Below are 8,925 nucleotides of genomic sequence, written 5' to 3'. Positions count from 1 at the left end.
TCTGGGCCCCAGAACTTCCAAGCTAGTGAAACACAATGTAGTTCTGTTCTTTTCCTCCCCAGCAGGAATTAGTGAACTTCACAGAAAAGCCTGTGACTGGTGGTAACTCATTCAAGGCAATCATCATCACATTGCTGTGGGAGACTATTTAAAAACCAAACAATTGGCTTAAAACCAATAGCTCTTTAAATCATTTTTAAAGGTTATTTGTTTGAAACATAGTTGGCAACCCCTCTGTACATGTTTTCCTCACCAGTCAGCTCCCTCTAAGTCTTTTTATTGCTGATTCAAAGTCCTGACATCAAGTGCCAACCTGCAAACTCAGCATTAAACACCAGACCAGGCTTAGTGCCTGCTCCTCCCTTCCCCCACTGCCACTGGACACTGTGAGATGGTCGTTGTTTTGTGTTTTTGTTTTTGTTTCACCTAATTTGAAAAGCTATGGAGAAATTAAATACATTAAAAGTTGAACACCTTATATAAAGTTTCCCAACTGGCCTGTCAGATGTTGCCTCCTCAGCCAAACCTCTAAAGCTGCTCATTTACAAATAGGATCACTTTCAATGTATACTTAATAGAAAAAAGTTGGAAGCATCTAAGTTCAGCTAACTTATTGATTTCCTTGAGAAAATGAATCAGTCTTGTTTATTATGTGTTACTAGTAATTCAGGCAATGCCTGATACATAGTGAATGATAAACAATTATCTGCCAATTAAATAATTATTAATAAATGATTAGTGACTAAACATTTAGATTCAACAACATTTGTGGACCTAACCCTGGAAGAATAGAAACCTCTGCTATTGAGCCATTCATTATGCAACGGATAAAGTGCCTACACTCAGCCGAGCAACTGCATATGTTATATCATTTAATTTGGCTAAAGAAAGAGAAGATGAGCTTATGAAAAACAGGGGCCAAAGTTTCACTATATGTACTTAATAACTCCTTGTTGCAAACATCTCAGGAAAGTAGTATGGTGAAAAGAAAACAGATGCCCTTTGGCTAAGGACATCTTGGCATGAATCCTTGATGCTCCCCTACTCTGCATGACTCTCCAGAAAAAGAACATGAAGAGCTCACTGAAGCCCACCAGCTCTCGGGGTGGGGGGATAGTTACAGTTTACAGTAACTCAGTAACTAACATTATGGGGGCACTTACTATGGGCCAGGCACCATTCTAGATGCAGTACATATATTTACTCATTTATTCCTCATGTATACATAATTAACTATAACACAAGTTAGAACGCAGACAAAATACAATAGGATTTCACAAGACCAGGAGATAAAAATATTTCTTTTGTGTTTGTTTGTTTTCTAGGAGGTAATATTTCAACTAATATATGAGACAGATATAGTTGGGTACATGTGATAGGCTGTTTTATTTCCGTAACTCCTTGCATTTGTAAGCTGTTCAAGTATATGGATATATAATGCCCAACCTAAATCCTTCTTGAATGTCAGGTTCTGTGTTGTCTACATAAAGTTTCACTTGATTTTTATTTTTATTCCTATTTCATAGAGATAAAAACTGAGGTTAGCTTGCTCAGCTAGTAAGCAGCAGAACCTGTATTACTAAGCCAATATTTTTAACTATTTTATGGCATTGTCTTGCCTCTTGAATAATTGAATAACATCTCTTTGATGTTTATATTATGGCAATGAGTGCTGTGTGGCTACATATTTCAAAAAAACTTTCCATATACTAATAATGCTATGAGAAATTAAATTTCGGTAACTACCAATGAGATTTTCTTTGTTTCAGAAACAAGCACCTACCTTCTATTACTGCCCTTTATGCACATCATGAGGGAGTCTTCTGTTATCTTCAATCCACTAGAAGCAAAGAATGCTGCTTTCGAACCGAGTTCCTATAAAATGACGCTCCTCAGTGCTTTCAGCTGATAGATCCTCAAGATATTTAACTTTGAAATCAAACAAGGACTGTGTCATCAATAATAATATTTGTTATGTAAAGATATGCATCAAACACCTTTGTACATGTACATAAGGAAAACATTTAGTATTAATATTTAAGCACACAGACCTTGCTATAGAATTTATCAGTGTATTCAAAACCTAAAAAGAATGAAACAATTACCAAAGTTCCTTTGTCTTCTACTGTTTTTGTTTTTACCTTGGCACTTGGGAATACATATAAAAAAAGCTAGTTCAAGGTTACCACTACCTCCAAGTTCATTTTGATTGTTTCTTTATCCCTATATATCTCATTTCTTGAGCTCTTGTTCTCCACTCTGTGAACCAGCCCTTCTACAAATATGGTAAAGCATGTTTTCAGAAGTGGGCAGCAGCAAGTAGAGCCAAAGGCTTCACTCCTCTTGGTCTGTCCTCTGTCATGCTGGCCAAGGTCGCTTCTCCTCTAGTGTGACTGTCTCTGGTGCAATTCTAAGAACAGAGGGTTGCCTGATTGTGTTTTGAAGAATATTCCTGCTAACCAAGGATAGGCAAAGGGGCAATTCCTTTGAAATTATGTTCCTGAAGATGATTTAAGAGTCTGCCTCTGGTACTTTAGGGCAGATCAGACCTGTCCAAATTAAGATTTTTATAGATTGAATGTCCTTCTCTGCCAGAGGAGTCCCTGGCATCATATACATATGTAAGCCCTCAAAACATGACTACACATTTATATGAATAAAATTGGTTCTTCCTCTCTTTGAGACTAATTTTTTCTCAGTCCATCTTCCCAACCCTCCCAGCCTTCTTTTGCTTCCTGAATACCATCAAAAACTTCTCGCAAGAAAAGAATAGAAATTCATTTACTCAAGAATAGAAATTACTTTACTCAAATAAAGGTAACTGATGATGGCTTTCACTGTTTCCTCTCCTGGAGAGATTTCAATATGATTAAAGCTCCAGATAAAATGTTGGCAGCGCCCCTACCATTTAATGGCAAGCTTTAATGAGCAGAGAAGAGATTCCATTCTGAGTGATGGATTGAGAGATAAGAGTGTGACTTGCCAAGCACAAGAAACCACTGCTATTGAAACATAAATTCTGAGGTCAACTATGTGCAAAATAAACAAATTGTTGTCATATGTGTTTAGCAAGCTAGCTCTTAATCAAACATCTTTAAACTAGCTACTCCACCAAGAGACATAAAATATCCCCTCACTTTAAGAGAGCTTCTAATATTTTAAAGTTAAATTAGTTGGTTTTGATGGAGAAAGAGAAACTTCCTAAAGATCTCATGCAGGTAGTGGGCAGAACTTTATGCAGTTCAACACAAATACAAAATGTCTTTTAGAGAGCTCTAGAATTAAACAAGGCCATTAAGACAATTAAGGAAAAATAAGTGTGATATTGTTAATAATACAAACCTCATTATCTCTTAGCAAATAAGAAAACTCAGACTGACCCAATGATATAAAAAGAGCAAAGAGCAAGTTGTTTGCTTACAAATAATGTAAACTTCTCCAGAATGTTTGGGTCTTGTGTCATCCAATGGAATAAATAAATATTATTATTAATAATAAACTTATTTATTATAGTTTATATTTATTATAATAAATTAACATTGGCTAATATTTTTACTAGACTCCAGATTCCATCTTGAAATATACCTTCATTTTGAATTAAACAAATACTTCTTCCCTTTTTTATATAGAACTCTCACAAACATTCCCTCTTACCACCACAATGAACAGAAAAGTATACACCAATATCATGTATTTTTTTTCTTCTTTTCCAAGTGAGAGGAGGGGAGTTGCACCCAACTGTGATATACCTGGCAACTCCTGTCTGAGGCCATGCTCACAACTGAGCTGTTTTTAGCACCTGAGGTGGAGGCTCCATGGAGCCAACCTCAGTGCCCAGTGTTGATGTACTCAAACCAATCCAGCTATGACTGCGGGAGAGGGAAAGAGAGGATGAGAGAGAAGGGTAGGGAGATGGTGGAGAAGCAGATGGTTGCTTCTCTTGTATGCTCTGAATGGAATCAAATCCAGGACATCCACATGCCAGGTTGTCACTCTGCCACAGAGCCAACCAGCCAGGATTATGTCATGTATTTTTAATAATCCTAGATTATTTATTCCAGCTTTATAGTTCTAAACTTTCATATTGTAAAGCCTTCGATTAAAAGATAGAATTCTACTTTGGACTTTTTAAATATATATATATATATTATTATTATTATTATTATTATTTCTAGCTCACTGAGATGTTAACACTGGGTTAACTTTTAGAGCTGACGTCTTGAGGATGTTTTAGGATGAATTGTTCAACTGTGTGAGAATTAGTCTGAATTCTTGCTCTAACCTTGCCTTCTCTATGTGGTTTACTATATCTCAGAACAATGGGCCATTATAAACGTTTTTTATAAATAGATTAAAGTTATAAAACAACAAAGATGATCAGATTTTGACATTGGATTTTAAACATTACAATGCTTCCCTACCTTAAAAAATGGACATCGCAAGGATATTCCTACATGTAACCTACAGTTTTGCTCCCCAGAAGAAAAAAATCATTTTTTGAAGATATATTTCAGAAACTGGTCAATCTATTTTAATTATTTTGTAAAATAAAATTCCTATTGCAAGTGAATAACAAGTTATCTCCTTTACAAATACATTTTTTATTATTAATTTAGACAATTAAATTTAACTGGGTGACATTGGTCAATCAGAGTACATAGATTTAGAGAAAACAACTCCACATCATTTAGAGCAGTGGTAGTCAAACTGGTCCCTACCGCCCACTAGTGGGCATTCCAGCTTTTATGTTGGGTGGTAGCGGAGCAACCAAAGTATAAATAAAAAGAGATTTAACTATAGTAAGTTGTTTTATAAAGATTTATTTTGCCAAACTTAGCGAAAATCTGACATAAAGTACTTGGTAAGTAATTATTATTATATGCTTTAGCTTGCTGTAACTCTGCCTTATAAATTTTATAAAGTAAAGTTACTTCCCTACTTTATAAATCACCATTACTATAGAACCAGTGGGTGGTTAGAAAATTTTACTACTAACAGAGATACAAAAGAGGGCAGTAGATATAAAAAAGTTTACTACCCCTGATTTAGACAGTTGATTATGCTGTATACCCATCACCCAAAGTCAAATCACCTTCTGTCACCCTATACAGTAATTTGTTTCTCTTTAAGCTCCTCCCCTTCTCCCTCTCCACTCTTCCCCTTTCCCCTGGTAACCACTGCACTTTTATTTATGTCCATGAGTCTCAGTTTTGTGTCCCACCTATGTATGAAATTATACCAGGAGTCGGGAACACTTTTGGCTGAGAGAGCTATGCAAGCCACATATTTTAAAATGTAATTCCGTGAGAGTCATACAATATATTTAACACTAAATACAAGTAAATGTGTACATTTTATGTAAGACCAACACTTTTTAAAGTACAATAAGTCTCTGAATTCTTTTTAATAATGTTATTATGCTGCTGCTAACTCATGATGAATAAAGTACTTCTTACCGTTAATGCGACTTCTGGTGCTGCGTGGTTTTGCTGATGGCTTTGTAGTCTGGTTAATACGTGGTGAGGTTAAGCATGCAGGCATTGAGACTTCCATCTGATAAAGGTGATCGTAGGTTGGTCTTAACATTCTTTAGATGTGAGAAAGACTGCTCACATGCATACGTAGAGTCAAACATCGTCAGTACATCAATACTCACACGCTGCATTGTGTGGTATGTGATGAGAAGTGTGTTCCAAGTTTTGACAATAAGCTGGTCTGCAGATTGAAGTTTTTTCATTTCTCCCCACTTGTGTTTACTTGCTAACTCTGCTTGCTGTCGTGCAAGTCTTTCCAAATCTTCATTCAGTGACTTGAACTTATTCACCCACATTTCTGAGTCCTTCAGGTCAGCAGCTTGTAGCTCAATATCTCTGAGGAGACACCAGGAATGTAACTCAGGTCAGCGCTGTCGACTGCACACTCGTGTGGATGGGTGATGAACTTAAAAAGACGAGAGCGCTCACAAAATTCTCCAAAGTGTGCTTTGAAGGTCTGCAAGAGATTAGATGTGAAGCCTGCTAGCTGCTGAAGATCAAGATGTTGAGCAGGGTCGCTTGCTGTGCATGCATCTTTAAACTCTCCCAGTTTTTCAAAGTGTAGTAAACGACCTATTTCAATGTCAGCGATGAAGAGTTCCAGCTTGTTTTCAAATGCAAACACTCATTGTTGAAGGGATAAGACTGTATTTCCAATGCCTTGCATTTTCACATTGAGCTGGTTCAGATGTTCAGTCATGTCCGCAAGATAGTAGAACTTCAAGAGCCACTCAGTGTTAGCTAACTCAGGATGCTCGATGTTTTTCATTTCAAGGAAAGTCCAGATTTTACTCAGACAAGCCACGAAATGGCTGAGCACCTTCCCTCTCGACAACCAATGCACACTGCTGTGCAGAAGCAGACCAGGATAATTATTCCCAACTTCATCCAGCAGTGTTTTAAACTGGCGATCATTTAAAGCTCAGGCAACAATAAATTTGACCACCCAAATGATCAGCGACATTACCTCACCAAGCTGCTCACCACACAGCTGAGCACAAAGCGCCTCCTGATGGAAGATGCAGTGAAAACTTAGGATGGGTCTCTTTTCATGTTCACGAAGAAGCGCTACAAATCCTCTGTATTTCCCCACCATGCACAGAGCACCATCAATACACACCGAAGTAAGTTTATCCATTGGTAGATTTTTTTCTTTAGCGAACTCAGTGAAAGACTTGAATAACTCCTCCCCTCTTGTTGTCTCTTTCATAGGCAAAACAGCAAGACTTTCTTCACATAGTGTGTCACCGACAGCATACCTTGCAATCACACTGAACTGGGATAAATGGCTTACGTCTGTTGACTCATCTATAATGAGAGAAAAGAATGATGCTGCATTTATGTCCTTCACTTGTGATGCCTCAATTTGATTTGCCATCATGATGGTACGATCGTGAATAATTCTTGCTGACAGAGGCATATCTTTTATTCGTTTGATTATCTTGTCTTTATTTGAAAAGTCGTCAAAAAGTTCATTGGCAACATCAAGCATAAATGTTTTGGCATACTCCCCATCTGTGAATGGCTTTCCATTTTTCACAATTGCTAAAGCACCAGCAAAGCTAGCTGAATTACAGTCACCTTGTTGGGTCCAAACATGGAGTTGCTGCTGACTAGCTTGCACGCTGCACAGTAGGTCTTGACATGCTTTCTTCTTGCTGTCCCCCGCTGGATATTTCGATGCAAATGTAGTATGGCATGTGTTGAAGTGCCACTTTATATTTGACCATATCATTGATGCAATTTTATCATTGCATATTAGACACACTGCAAACCTGCTCTCTCCACAAAGGTGAATCCCTCTGTCCATTCCTGCTAAAAGATACAATACTCTTCATCTTTTTTCTTTTAGCCATCTTCTTCGTCAAAAGGGTTTCTGCAATAGCTAGCTGACTACTTGATTAAAAGGCAGGAAGTTTACTTCCTGACCTCACAACGACCCATGTATGTTACGCATTATCCAATAAAAATTTGGTGTTGTACCGGAGGACAGCTGTGATTGGCTCCAGCCACCTGCAACCATGAATATGAGCTGCAGGAAATGACTTGATTGTAATACATGAGAATGTTTTATATTTTTAATGTTATAATTATTTTTATCAAAGATTTGTCTGCAAGCCAGATGAAGCCATCAAAAGAGCCACATCTGGCTCATGAGACATAAGTTCCTGACCCCTGAATTATACAGTTCTTGGTTTTTCATTTCTTTTTTCTAAGTTAAAATTTTTCTGTCTGAATTTTCTTAAATCATGGCCTTTTCACATTAATATGTAAGACATTTTAAATTTTCCTTTCTTGGTCAACTCTCCAGAAATGACTGACTTCTAAAACCATCCCCCACCCCTGGAATCAATTCTATTTTTCAAATTTCCAATATAGTATCTTCTTCAATAATACATTCATCTGTTCTCACCTAAATGATTAGTGTTTGTCTGTAGATTATATATTTTCTCTCTCTTCCTCCCTCTCTCTCCTATGAGTCATTACAGTTTCTGAAGAATTACAATGCAGAGTTCAGAACCTGTCGCCCACACCTTACTGTAAGCTAAAGGAACCAGAAGACAGCTTTCTCTTGTAAATGTCAAGTGTTCAGCATGTCTCCATTGGGAGCTGAATAGAAATGTAATCTTAGAAAAGTTAAGTCCTTGAGTCTGGGCAAAGTGTTGAGCTCAGGCATACCTAATTTTATTGCACTTTGCTTTATTGCATTTCACAGGTGTTGAATTCCATTTGTTTGTTTGTCTGTTTGTTTGTTTTTTAAAAAAAAAATTAAAGACAAGACCCTCTACCAGTAAAAAGATTATGACACACTTAATTTTGTTGGTCTTGAATCAAACTCCCAGTATCTCCAAGATATGCCTGTATTCTAAGTCCAAAGTTGACTTTTGACTTTCCCTACGAGAGCATACAATTGGTAGTTTTAACTTCCTGCTTCATCAAGTTTAACTCTCTGCAACACTAACTTGATGTCTGATTTGTTCTGACTGGGTAGGAAAAGCCATGATACAAATAGCAGGAGATTTTTATGTTTGTTTTAAGAACAGTCAGCAGAGCTGTGTACATGGGATGGAGGAGTCTGGTGATCTTTCTTCCAATGCTTCTCAAATGCAGCTTTTCTTTTCCTAACAACCCAACACATTCCACACCACCTAGTACTTATTATCAATTCTGCTTAGTGAACAAAGGGTACAAGGAGGTTGTAGAAAACTCACTATAGGGCTTGTATTTGGCTATCATTATGCCTTTCATGAGCAGGTCTCAAGTACTGTACCTAAATGTCTTCACTGAAGTGTGGTAGGAAGGATATCCAGCCAGAATAAGCTAAAATATCTAACCAAAGGATTTTTTTCTTCTTCTTCTTCTTTTTTAAATTTTTCTGTTAGGATCATTT

Source organism: Saccopteryx bilineata, chromosome 3 (assembly GCF_036850765.1).
Source record: "Saccopteryx bilineata isolate mSacBil1 chromosome 3, mSacBil1_pri_phased_curated, whole genome shotgun sequence".
NCBI lineage: Eukaryota > Metazoa > Chordata > Mammalia > Chiroptera > Emballonuridae > Saccopteryx > Saccopteryx bilineata.
Note: the sequence above shows the minus strand (reverse complement) of the source record.